Genomic DNA, 14,297 nt, shown 5'->3' with positions numbered 1-14,297 from the left:
CAAATAGAGGCTCACCGTCTTCATCACACACCACGCTGATTGATTTGGACATTTGGAGCCGAGTAGCGACATGGGGAATCACTGAAATGAATGAAGCCTCCCTTTTGCAATGGTACATTAAGCTATTTGCGGCGAGAGATGAAGAAAAAAAAAAGTTAATACGAGACTAGCAGTTTTCCAACCGTTTCCTGTGGGATTTTTCTCAATTACATCCTCGTCGCTCCGCAGTGGAGTGAAGCTCAAGAAATTTCATTCGGAGTTAATGTGATGTTAATACTTGTGCTGAAGATGGCTGCATTACAAAAAGGTTGGACGAATTAACCTACACATAAAAATAGCATGCAGGTCCACACATATCCATTGCAATCCCCTGAAACGTGGCTATAAGCTCTCAGACATTTTGCCTGGTGCATGCTCACATTGGAGTGGGACATTGGGATTGTGCCTTGTGTGAACGAGTTAGATAAAACCGTCAGAAGTCAACATTAACAGAACAATAAAAATCAGTGTCGTGCTGTTTGCAGTAAGCAAGATCCGATGGGACTGCATTATGAACGGCCTTTGTTTGTTATACATCTGAAACATGCATAAAGTTTAAGAAAGGGTCAGACGCGCTGCGAGAAAAGTCCAGCCACAGAGGACATTTCAAGTAACAGTTTTCATGTTCCAGTAACTTCACTAGAAATGGTGCAATGAAACATTTATGAGTCTATGTTGTTGCACTTGCATGTTTAATAAAGATGCAGAGTGATTCATACTGCTGTTATGGCAAACCCTGCATGGGAGTCAACTATATCAGCCAAGAGCCTTTCTCTTACACACACACACACACACAAAGACACAAATACTCCTGTATCTACATCCAGTTGTTTAGTCCTAACCAAATCCTCCTTGAAACCTATAAAACATTCATTCATTCATTCATTCATTCATTCATTCATTGGGCTTAGTCCCTTATTTATGTAGGGCTTGCACAGCGGAATGAACCAACAACTATTCCAGCATATGTTTTATGCAGCAGGTGCCTTTCCAGTTGCAACCCCAACCCAGGATCATTCTGAAAACGTACCCCCATATACAAATTATGGCAATAATTTCCAGGGGCTACGTTTTTTTTTTTTTTTTTTTTAGTTTTTGTAAATGCACCAAAGGCCGCTGTGTACTTCTCTCGCGAGTGTCATTCGCGCCTGCTGTTCTACCATAAATCCACCAAAGGTTGCTGTCAACTGATTGACTGACTGAGTGATAGGCTGACCCACCCTTCTCTTTCCCTAAACCAAACCAATTGTGTTTTCAAAAGCATAGATTGACTCACCCACCCACTTCCCTAAACCCAACTGACAATTTTAAAAAGTAATCCAGAAAAAAAAAGTCCTCACCTGATTTTTACCTTGTTTCGAGATTATACCATTTTGTCAACATTATTTATTTTTACATTATTTTTGGCTTCCGTTTTTGTCTTACCCAAGCAAACCCAACCAATTATGTTTTCAAAAGCACAGATTGACTTGCCCACCCACTACCCTAAACCCAACTGACAATTTTAAAAAGCAAAAAAACCCTCTGATATTTACCACATTTTGAGATTTTACCACATTCTCTCTATTATTTACTTTTATGTTTTTAGCTTCTATTTTTGTCTTACTAGCTTGCTAGTACCTTTCTTTGCCAGACTCGAACCACGTTGTCGAGGTCAACTCCTCTCTGCGTCTAAAGTCTGCCGATGTACACCGCGAGCTACTGGCAAACTGATAACAGTGGGAAAGCTGTCCATATGGAGGTAAGCAGTAGAGATCTGTGCGGGACTAAATTTTTAGTCCAATCCCACCCGACTCTGCCAGGTTTTATTCCGCACCCAACCGCTCCTGCTGTATTTTCAGCCTTTGTTCACTCGCTGCCCAACCCGCCCCATTTTCTACCTGACGATCATTCCCGCTAAGTTTAGATCTTGTTTCCAAAACCTCACATTTAAATTATGTGCTACCAAAAGAGAGAGAGAGCAAATAAAAGTGTAGGTTGTGCAAGAATTGTAGGCTAAATGTTAGTTTTGTTTGCCTCTGTGATGAGGCATGAGTGCCGCGTGATGTGCGCTGAGGTTTCTGGCTGATGAGACTTTTTCATTCAGATTTACAAACATATTCACCCATTATATTTGCCAACTACCAACTGTGTTTTATACATCATATCAGCATGATTACTATACACATAGCAGGTACATATTGGGGCAAGGAAGATTGTAAAATGGATAGCGATTAAATATGCCTCCCAAAAACACCCAGTTGGATGCTACAGTTCAGACAGCCTAAAACAACCGATGCACAGCTCTCTTTCTCTTATTCACACACACACACACACACACACACACACAGCACTCTATCTATCTATCTATCTATCTATCTATCTATCTATCTATCTATCTATCTATCTATCTATCTCCTGTTCAAACTACACCTAAGTTACCGACCGCCACCATGTTTTATTCAGAAATTTATTAAGTCAGGTCAATGTAGACTTCTAGTAAGTGGTCAGCTGGTGAGCGCTTAAAAGGAATGGCATCATACCTCCCCGTGTCATTCATTTTAAAGACAAAATGCAGCCAAACGTACCTCTGGCTACATAATTCACGATCTATATATCATATCACAGAAATGTATACAGGGGTACGTTTTCAGAATGAGCGTTGTGCAAACCAGCACTGAAAAACACCCATACACTCTTGCATTTACACACACATTCATACACTACGGCCAATTTAGTTAATTAAATTCACAATTCACGCATGTTTTTGGACTGTGGGGAAAACCAGAGGACTCGGAGGAAACCCATGTGAACACAGGGAGAACATGCAAACTCCACACAGATATCCCAACTGATCCAGCCTGGACTAAAACCAGTGACCTTCTTGCTGTGAGGCGACAGTGCCAACAACTAAACCAAAAAAAAATCCATATTATATTTCTAAACACATTTCCAGAATATTCACATGCAACATGACTTATTTCTATTTTCAAAGTTTAAGCAACTTTTAAGTGTTTTTTTTTTTTTTTTTAGTTCATAATGCATCAATAATGTGATGCAAATTAAACAGGAAACTTTATAATCCTCTTAACATACATTATTTGCACCACAAATAATTAAGAAAGTCTTTCTAAAAAAAAAATCCAAAGGCATTTTTTTTTTCTGGCTGTCACTGCCGGCTATGCATTCCAAAGATGAGGCTGTAAACTCTTTAAAGGTTGAAATGAGCCTCTGAATAGTTGTTAGAGCAAAATCATTAGGCTGGAGGGAGAAATTTGCATGCAAATCTTAGAAACACTCGGTGGGTATATTCTTCAATTTTGAACTTTACTCATGAACCCCTGAAGCAAGATAGGCCATTGTGTGTGAGGATTTTACAAGTTTAGCTGACTTTAATGGCCATACAAGGCCAAAAATGATGGCAAATATGGTTATCAATTTAAAGCCGAATCTGTTACAAGACCCTAACTGCAGTTAAAACAGTAAATCCACTCAAGCCTGCAGCTGTAAACTTGATTACGGTGCCATGGTTCTTTACCCATACTTCATTGGTGCAATGCTAATTTACTAGGCCATTTTTACACACAATAATTATAAACTCTTGTTACACTTTGAGCTAGGCTTTGAGTGTGTGTTGAGGCTGGATGGTAGGGTTAACACAATTTTGTGATTATGGTTTACCCATTTATACAGTTCTGCTGTGCAGCAAGCAGCTAAAATTAATAATTAATAATTACTGTAGATACATACATACATACATACATACATACATACATACGTACATACATACGTACGTACATACATACATACATACAAACAATGTTTTATTGGAACCAGTGGTGTAGTCTTAAAAAAAGTTTGTGTACTATTACGCACCCAACACAAATTTTAAATAAAAGTAGGCAGAAAAACAACAAAAGTCAATGTTTCTTTTATTCATTTGCTACTGTAAATTTGTCAGTTCCCATCCTGTTCCTTTGTGCAACCTGGTGGCAAAGTCGCAAACTGCAGTCATACCTAAAAACATGTTTTTACTCCTTCAGAGCGGCGGTTGTACAAGGCACAGCGGTAATGGTTATTTAAAAGTGTCACCCACTGTATGTATGTATGTATGTATGCATGTATGTGTATGTGTATGTGTATATATATATATATATATATATATATATATATATATATATACACATATATACACATATATATATATATACATATATACACATATATATATATATATATATATATATATATATATATATATATATATACATACATATATACACACACACTTATACACACACAAATTTTATAGTGCAAGTTAAACAAAAATTGCGAAAAATATGCGAGTTTTGCGAGAATTTGATAAACAGTTAAAGGCGATGCCAATACATGTAAATTAAGAATGTCTAATTAGCAGTCTAATCAAAAGTGAGTATATGCAATTTTTTAATCCTCAGAAGTCATAATATGGTGACACAGTGGGGCAGTAGATAGTGCTGTTGCCTCACAGCAAAAAGGTTGTGGGTTCAAGCCTCCGCTGGGTCAGTTGGTAGGCTAAATCGTCGGTAGTGTATGAGTGTGTTTGAATGTTTCCCAGCATCCACTGTGTAAAACATGTGTTGGATAGTTAATGGTTCATTCCGCTGTGGCGACCCCAGATTAATAAAGGAAATAAGCTGAAAATAAAATGAGTAAGTCGTAATACCCAAACAGCTCAGGGAAAAAAAGGTATATGGAGTATACATGCCAATGGCCCCGACAACACCACTGATTGGAACCTAATAGTTATATTTTATTTCAATTTAAAATATTGATTACATTGTTAATGTTTTGTTCATTCATTTAAATAAACAATTTATTATTGATTCAGATTTTAAATGAACCATAAGACACTGAATAAAAACAATAGCAGATATAAATGCTTATAAAATACAATGAATTTACAGGACTTTGAGAATGAAGAATGAAGTTACTATACATTCAAGTCTATTCAAGTCCAACAAACATATGGAAAATATTTTGTCCCCCTCTATAGTATTAGTAAATTTATAGTAAATGAATATCATGATAATTTGTATCTTATGAAAAATTTATGAAAGACATTCTGTGAACTATACTCTGCCCATATCTCCCAGCCCAAGTTACACAGATCTTGCTACCATTTAAAAATGTGAACATGGAAATGCAATGTAAAACATGTCCAACCCTACGACTATTGTTCTAAAAAGAACAATGCCATGGCTTTCCCTACAGTTCCTTTGCTTCCTCAGGACCATAAATCAAACCTTCCTTTTCAGAAAGGATGATACCACAGTAATCTCAAAGGATATGCAGTTGAAAATAGACCACTGGCAGAGGGCAATACGGGAAGCTTTCTCACAAGAAAAAGAAATTGTGCGACATCTCAAAAAGTTGCTCTCTGGGTTCACCGGAAGCTCTGGATTATTAATGGCTAACCAATACTATTATTTGTATGAATAAAAATGTTGCGGGTTAATATTTATAAAGCTTCCAATAAGCCCCGTTTTTCGAACGTACTTTGGTATTAACTACTCGCCGTATTTTTAGCGTGAGAGGGGAAAAGGAGAATGATGAAAGTACTTTTCGGATGAAAACTGTACGGAACATGATAATTCCATTCCCTCTTGCTCTAAGCATTGACAGTGAGGGCTCTGATTTATTCATGAACCTTGCGCATACTGCCAAGAAGCATTAAATCGGAGCAAGTGACTGAAAGAGTGGGGGCCACCCAAAAAAAAAAAAAGTTGCTGAGAAAAGCAAATTACAATTTCAAAACAAATCAAACCAAGGTGTGGACACCGCATGTCTGGCACCCTCTCCATAACTCTACTGGAAAAACTATTTGTCTCAACATGAACCAATTAAAGCATCTCCCTCTTCAAAACTCACCTTGGGAAACACTTTGGAGAGTACCAATCTTTGCAGAAATAGAAGCACACATCTTTGAAGAGAGAGTGCTTCTTCTTATGGTATTTCATCATCTTGTTGAGGTTGTTTACCACAAAATTACCTTGTATTTTTTGGACGTGTACTATTTTGTCTTTTGGGGCAGCGGAAGCACATCATCTGAAAAACTATCCACTCGTCCTCGCCAAGTACCTTCAAACGTCCTCCTTAAGCATATCATATCGGCGCCCAAGGGAAATGCTTTGCTAAATGTCACATAACATGCATATCTGGGTCCACATCTACAGATATGCTGGATCTAAAGCGTAATTTTCTCTTTTAACCATGTAGAGCCTGGATTATGATATATGAAGTCAGAAATGTGACATTTAATTAAACCTTTAAGCAACAACAACAACAAAAAAACTTCAGCTAAAGTTCAGCTTTAGTTTATGCATCCCTCAGGTAATTTGAGTGGAATTTAGCTTACCAAGAACCATATTGTTGAGTAACTGTGAAGTTTAACCATAGAAGAGTGAAAGAGTGCTTGTTTGTTTTTGTTTAGTTTTTTTTTTTTTTTTTTTTTTTTTAAGGCCTATGACTGTAAGATTTCAAGTACTAGGGTTGTTCGATTTGGGGAAAATATCTAATTGTGATTTTTATGACAGACATAGCAATTTTGATTTGATTAGCAATTGCATTTTTGAGTTAAGCTTCAGCTCAATCACACTCCTTATATGGCCACCTGTGGTGCTTTTTTTAGGTGTTGGTTGTAGTATTTCTTTGTGCTGGCAACAAATCTGCGACAGCTCTAACAAATTACCGGTGTCTGTGACTTTGACACCAAAATATTCCCATATTACCGACGTGTTGTTTTTCTTTGATATTAATTAGTCTAATAAAGTTTTTGAAGCAGCTGACGCCATCATCCCACTTGTCTGCGCTTTCCTGTTTTGTTTTGTTTTTTGTGGGTGTTCTGCATAGTTCTTTTCTTTTTGCAATTCTGATTGGGCAGAACAAAAGTGTGCTTACTCAATTGGCTAGTAAGACCGTCACACACAGACAGCAGTCATGCATTTGCTCTGGGTGGGGAAAATTAAGTAATATTCATGCATATCGCAGCCTCTTGCGATTAGCCAATTGCAACATTTCAAATCGCGATTTGATTAATTGCACTGCTAAGTACATTTTCATAATTTCTGGACAAGAAAATATAATATTAATAAAAAATTATTTTATTTAACTTTTATACAATGAAAACTACACAGTTTTTGTTTGCTTACATTTGAAGAGTTCAGATGCAAAATCCATCAGATCTCATTTCTTGAAAATAAGCATTTTCTATCAGGCTCCTTTGACTAGGTTCAGAGGTTTCATTTTATAGGTAATGATACGGTTATTAGCTGGTAAATAGACAATTCCTTGGTTTTTAACGAGATAGACTTTCTTTTGCATCAAAACCAGCTAAATACACTTGTCTTTTTTTGCAAAAACCTCTAAATCCACCTATTGAGACAAGGTAGTGTAATAGTTGAAAAACACTAAAGATGCAATTAGAAATTATTTTAACAAACATGAAACACATTTTTTTTTATTATTTTTATTTAAAAAAACTACTTTTTGAAGTTTGTAACGTTTAAATAAAACAAAAAGAAACATATTTCCTTTGCCAACAACTATCATAACATGCTATGTGCAAAATGTAAATACTATAAAAAAATATTATCAATTTAAATATTTTTGCTGCACATAAAAATAAATACATTAAAAAAAACATTATGAATGAATGGTTACACTTCCGGCTGTACAATATATTTTCTTATGATGCACACAGCTTTGAGGTAAGGGATGTTTTCGTTTGCCATTTAGTGACAGTCGGACAGGCTTGTGCAATTCATCAAACAACATCTTTTAAATTTAAATCTGAACAAAACCATCTCCTCATGAAAACCGGCATATCAGCATGCCTTTACATTGAAAACATATGATTCGATTCACGACTTCTGAATGGTTCTCGGGACATATCGGCTTTTGCTATCAAAGGCAAGTGGCGTTTAAAGGCTTTTGCCAACAAACTGTTATTTCTGAATGGGCTGACACTGCAATTTGGATTAAATGAAGCAAAATTATTTGTTGAACATACCCTACATGCCTAAAGCATTCACTCAATGTCATTAGCTCATTTTTGGCGGAAGTGGTGTTTAGCAGCTTTTGCATCTGAACTCTTCATTTGATTATTCAACTTATACTCGAATATAGTTAGTAAAAAATCATTTATGCAGATAATCTGACCAACGAAATCATCCCAATCAATATAAAATTATCAGTTCTTTGCAAATTGAACTATTCAAGTCACCTGGTGAAATACTGTAATTATGTTCATATCGCAAAAAAAGTTAGATTTTTCCTGTATCATGCAGCCCATTTGTATACATAAAAAAACTCACATTTAGTTAAAGAACCATTTATTCATTTATACCCTGATCAATTTTTTTTTTTTCACAAAGGCAAAACAAATTACAAGGAACATGAGTCAAGGAACTTGATAGTAAACAAAAAATGGTTACCAAAGCAGTGTTGTTGTTTGGCTGGCTGACTTACTATAAAACTAATATAGTTGCCATTGCTCAAAATACATTTCTTCCATTGAATATTACCTCCAAGTGTATCAACAGTGTTCCTTTAATTGCACCACATTCGAAACCAGTGTACAAAAACATCTGTGCATAGCATCCCAAACATGACCAAACCTGTCATATAACTGAAACCAATTAAACATGCTAGTCTTTCATAAGGCATAACAGATTGTTTAGATTACCCTGATAATTAAGAAACCTTAGAAACAATATTCTTCATAGGGTTAATATGTTCAGGACATCTGCTACATCTGGCTGACAGCAAACAGTGTGCATTATACATAATCACCAACTGAATCTCTGAATATGTAAGGATCCTGTTAAAAAATACATTGTTTACAAAGAGAAATGTTGGACTGTTCAAAGAGGCAGCTGCTTATGATCTGCGAGTTGTGACAGGAGCAGACAGCGGTTTGCTGGAGGTGCTCAACCACGGCACGTGCACCATCTATCACTAAGATCACTATCACCTTGCAGGAGATGAAGCTTGTAGACCTCAATCCCACAGCTGGAGTGCTGTGTAATCTAAACTCAAAACCAAGACGGGCAGACAATTCCACAGCTAAAACCGCTCCCTAATTCCCAGAAACTTCACCTGCTATTTCAGTCGTTCTGCGATAAAGAGCTGTACGCATTAAGAATGATGGCTATAATAATAAAAGGTTTTAACATCCACAGTACAATAGAGTTGGATATTAAAAGTGCTTATAGTTATAAGTAAGTGTCTATTATAGTGTGGTTTTGGCCACTTTACAACACCCCGAAATTTTATGTACGCATCATATACTCTAACCAATCATATACTCTAACTCTAATATATATATATATATATATATATATATATATATATATATATATATATATATATATATATATATATATTTTTTTTTTTTTTTTTTTTTTTTTTTTTTTTTTGAACATAAAACAAGATATTACAAAGACTGTCAAAGATTACAAAGATATTATAAAAGTCATCTGTCATTGATATCCATAGTAGGAACAAACATTATATAGAAGTCAATAACTGTTCCAAACATTCTTTAATGTCTCCTACAGCTATTCCAAGCGGGTACAGGCAGGACGTTCACAGGCATTAGAGGATTACGATGTACCGCCTTGATTTTACCTGTCCCAGGATTTCTTATTTTATATGTGTTTAAGGTTTTACTTTTGCCCACAACAACATAAACCACCCTCTCAATATTCTTTAAAAAAAATGTTAAGAAAAATGTTTGGAATAAGTGTAGGATGAGTAAATGGTGACAAAATGCATATATTTGGGTGAACTGCCCCTTTAAATGCTTTAAAGTGTTTATAGTCATAGTAAATGTCTACTATAGTATACTTCTTTTGCCATTTTAATTGGATGCTACACACCAAATTATTAATTTACTCAATCACTCTAAGTTTTATGATTTAGTTTTTTTCTTCTTCTGTTGAACACAAAACAAGATATTCTACAGATTGCCAGCAGTCATTGACATCCATAGTAGGAACAAAAATATATATATAAGTTAATAGCTGCTGTTTACAATATAATTTAATATATCCTACTTTATGTTAAAGAGAAAAGGTTTGAAGCTCAGACAGGTTTGTAATAAGTAGGATCAGTAAATGATGACACATAGACCATTTTTAGGGATTCAAACAAAAACAGTGGTACCAACGTATTTCATGTCGTCAATTATTAATTTCTGAAGCTTACGAGAATCCAAAATGAATCACATATTGATAAATAATGTTGCGATAGCTGTTTTACCATTAAGTTATGGTTGAATTGCCCCTTGTGATAGTTATGAAATAGTTTGATAACAAGCAGGAAATGTGCATTGGCCAATGACATGACCACATTGAAATGGTCTATATTTGGGTGAACCGCCCCTTTAAATACTTGAAAGTGTTTATAGTTATAGTTAGTGTATATGTAATGGAGGCCAGCTAGTAGGTGCTGTGCAGGTAAACCTCACTCCTCTGACCTTTAAAGGTGCTCTAACGACAGACGCTATAGGCCAAGAATTTTAGCCTCCTTATAAAAAGCAACCGACAACCTTCCGCATGGGATACCAGCTTGGAACGGGTTGGGTGGCGTAGGACTGGCGGGGTTACATTGGTGATGTGACCCGGATGGGAGTGAGGTTTGGGGGGTAAGTGTAATGGAGGCCAGCAAGTAAGTGCTGTGCAGGTAAACCTCACTCCTTTGACCTCTAAAGGTGCTCTAGTGAAAAGACCTCTAAAGGTGCTCTAGAGGCCATGGTCTTTAGCCTCCTTGGTAGAGCAACCGACTGCCTTGTGGACGATCGCTGGTTCCATATCAGCTGGTAGCGGGTTGGGTGGTGTAGGACCGGCGGGGTTACATATAGTTATTGTTATAGTAAGTCTTTGAAACTCAAACATATACATTTGTGTGAACTGTCTCTTTAAATCCTGAAGTTCTGATAGGAAATGCAAATGTTTATCGCTCACAAAAAAAAATAAAAACATAAATAAATCCTTATTGTTATAATTGAAGAGTGGATTTGGTATTCTCATAGACATATAGGGTACATTCACACAATGCCATTTTCAACTTAAAAACAGAAAACTTTTTTGTATTTTAGCCATTTATGTAAAAAAAAAAGAGCAGGCAAAAAGTACAGGTTTTAAACTGATACCTTTATTGCCTTGTAGTATATAAACTACAAAGATGAGATGAAAATGGTGACGTCATGCGCATATATTATGTGCTCCGTCTATCGGTATGCAGAAGTACATGACAACCAAAACAATAATGGTAGTCAAGCATTATTTCACCAAACTCTCATTCAGATCAGACTTTATTCAGTAATTTCCTCTAAAACAGTTTGTCTTTTCCACTCATGTCATTTAGGCGACTCAGGCTATCCGACAATTATCACCAATAACCATAGAGGTATTTCATCCGACTAACATTCAGTTCTGACTCTATTCTGCTGTAAGCAGTCCTATTCAAAATTATAGATGAAACAATTCACTGCAGTTTCCAGGAATTAAATATTTGCAGCTGATCATTAATAGCATAGAAAACCAAAAGTCTTGTTCAAGACTATGTTTTAACATTAATTCCCTTTTCTCTTCATATACTAATCTCATATTTTCCATGTTTTAAGTGCTATAAAAGCCATTAACGTTTAATCAAACAGACCACAATTATTGTACTACGAATAAAGCATAAGCGGGAGTTCAATTCTCAGGGCATCGATGAAGACAATGTCACAATAAATCTTCCGCATGACTATATTCATAACATTTCAACAGCATATGGGGATCAATGCACCATTCTTATTAATAACTGTCAACAGAAGGGAGCCAGTGTAGTGCATACTCGGTTCAGAATCATAGCATTGCTAAGTGTGTGCGTTAGCTAACACGTTAAGAGTTATTTTTCTAGAAAGTTGCTTTATTAGCAGATGTTAGCAGAAGGTTATACACCCAACACCATCTGGAGACAAGGCAAGGGAAGCTGCTGTACTTCAATAATCAGCCATACGAAATGACATCAGACGCACAGAAAAACCAAGTGCGCATACTAGCTTGTCCTAATCATTATTTGATCAGCTTTTGATATTTATACGCAGGGGAATTTCACGCATTTTCCCAGAAGCATTCAAAGTTGATAGAGACTGAAGAGCGCTCTGAAGAGCAGCAAGTTTTATCAGAATATATAGATGTTTTACAAACGCGAGAAAAAAAAGTGCTGATATCATTGTTAGGAGGCACAATAACTGATTACATGTATCTAGACTACATAATCAAAACATACTGTATGTGTGTTATTCATTCATTCATTCGGTTTACTCCCTGATTTATCAAGGGTCACCACAGCGGAATGAACCCCTAACTACTCTGGCATATGTTTTATGCAGTGGATGCCCTGCTGGCCACAACTCAGCACCGTGCTGAGAACTATGTGTATTATATTTCAGGATATTACAGAGTATAATCAATTTCCACACAATGACAGCAAATTACTAATCATTTATTTCTTTTCCCTAATCACTAAAATGATTAGTGCGTTTTTTTCTGTTTAATAAAATAAAAAAATAAAATAGGCAAGCTAATTAAAAAGTCATGTAAACATAAATGGTAGTAATAATTAATTTCTACAATAAATACATTGCTGACAACACTTTGTGCTCTGTATTTTGTTATCAATAACAGATGACAATTTGTAAGTAATCTGGCAAGCACATACTGCTATATCATCTTGCTCACAGCAAGAAGGTTGCTGGTTCAAGCCTCAGCTGGGTCAGTTGGCGTTTCTGTGTGGAGTTTGCATGTTCTCCCTGCGTTCGCGTGGGTTTCCTCCGGATGCTGAGGTTTCCCCCACAGTCCAAAGACATGCGGTACAGGTGAATTGGGTAGGCTATATTGTCCATAGTGTATGAGTGTGAATGAGTGTGCATAGATGTTTCCCACAGATGAGTTGCAGCTGGAAGGGCATCCGCTGTGTAAAACATATGCTGGACAAGTTGGCAGTTCATTCCGCTGTGGCAACCCTAGATTATTATAAAGGGACTAAGCCGAAAAGAAAATTAATAAATTGTATATATATATATATATATATATATATATATATATATATATATATATATATATATATATATATATATGATTCTGCGTTGGTCTGATCTCGACTACTTTATTCAGTCTCAAATCAAATGAGATTTTAACAGACCTTCGAGAAGTAACCAAGATAATCATAACCTCTTCATTAAACAGCAAGGTGTATAACCCCACCTGATTTCAAAAAGCAGACTGTTATATTATACACAGGATGCGTTTTTGCCCTTGTCTGCTCTACTTTTTAATCATGTACACATGCGTCAGACAGACGTTTCTGACCTGTGCGTTGCGCCTTGCGGCTTGCGCCATTCTTTCCAATACAATGAGTAGCGACTGTGGAGTCATTCAGCGCGCGCTTTAAAAATATTATATAGTTTAAAATATTGTTAAATTGGTGAAACGACTAAAATTTAACATTTTGATTTTGTTTATTTAAGAACAGTTAGAAACTTTAAAAACGCGTTGCGATAATGCTTCAATAGCGCGCCCTACGTTTCTGTCACGTAACGTTAGATTTTTTGACAAAGAACATCTAAGCGGACAGGAACTTATTGTAAAACTCGTACGTGACAGGTTCACAAGGTACCCAAATGAACGATATTGTAATGATATAGGGTAACGCGTGGAGCACAAGTGTCCTTCAGGTAAGTGAGTCTCAGGAGAACTCAAACAAAACGCACCAAACGCGTGCCGTGAATGTGCGCGTCTCTGTAGTCCCTCATCATAACTCAACGTGCGTGTAGGTACACATCATGTCATTCATCCCCGGTTAAACACACTGCGCAGATGGAAGCGATCGTCTTACCTTTAAAATGAAGCTGGTTCCAGTAAACGCTCTGGACGGAGACAGTGGGGAGCGATGTGGTCTGCTGGAGACACAGTGAGGTCTGCTGTCCGAACTGTTGCCTGTCTCCTCTCAAAGCGCATGTAGGCTATTCTTAACTGAACCAAACCCCTCCCCTGCTTCACACAGGAAATTTTAAGCCACGTTGTATTTTGTCCAGATCTACACAGCTACTTGAATGAACTGCCTGCATGCTCGAGTCGATGTGATAGTCTCCCGCGACATACTGTACTAAAATATACATTTTGAGATCAATTTGTCAGTGATGTGGTGTCAAAATATGACAAGAAGTCAGTGTTTTGCATGAGGAT

General features: G+C 36.5%; 1 protein-coding gene across 13 annotated transcripts in view; it reads right to left on the bottom strand.

Moving 5' to 3' along the window:
* cntn6 (contactin 6) overlaps positions 1-14,056 on the bottom strand; it is a 262,925-nt gene extending 248,869 nt beyond the window's left edge. For all 13 annotated transcript variants that reach the window (XR_012408183.1, XR_012408184.1, XR_012408185.1 and 10 more), the window contains exon 1: positions 13,948-14,056. The gene's annotated coding sequence lies outside the window, so the exon portion shown is untranslated. The remainder of the gene's footprint in view (positions 1-13,947) is intronic.
* Positions 14,057-14,297: the final 241 nt, after the last annotated feature.

This window comes from Danio rerio, chromosome 6 (assembly GCF_049306965.1).
Source record: "Danio rerio strain Tuebingen ecotype United States chromosome 6, GRCz12tu, whole genome shotgun sequence".
Lineage (NCBI taxonomy): Eukaryota > Metazoa > Chordata > Actinopteri > Cypriniformes > Danionidae > Danio > Danio rerio.
This window is presented reverse-complemented; position numbering and strand designations above follow the sequence as displayed.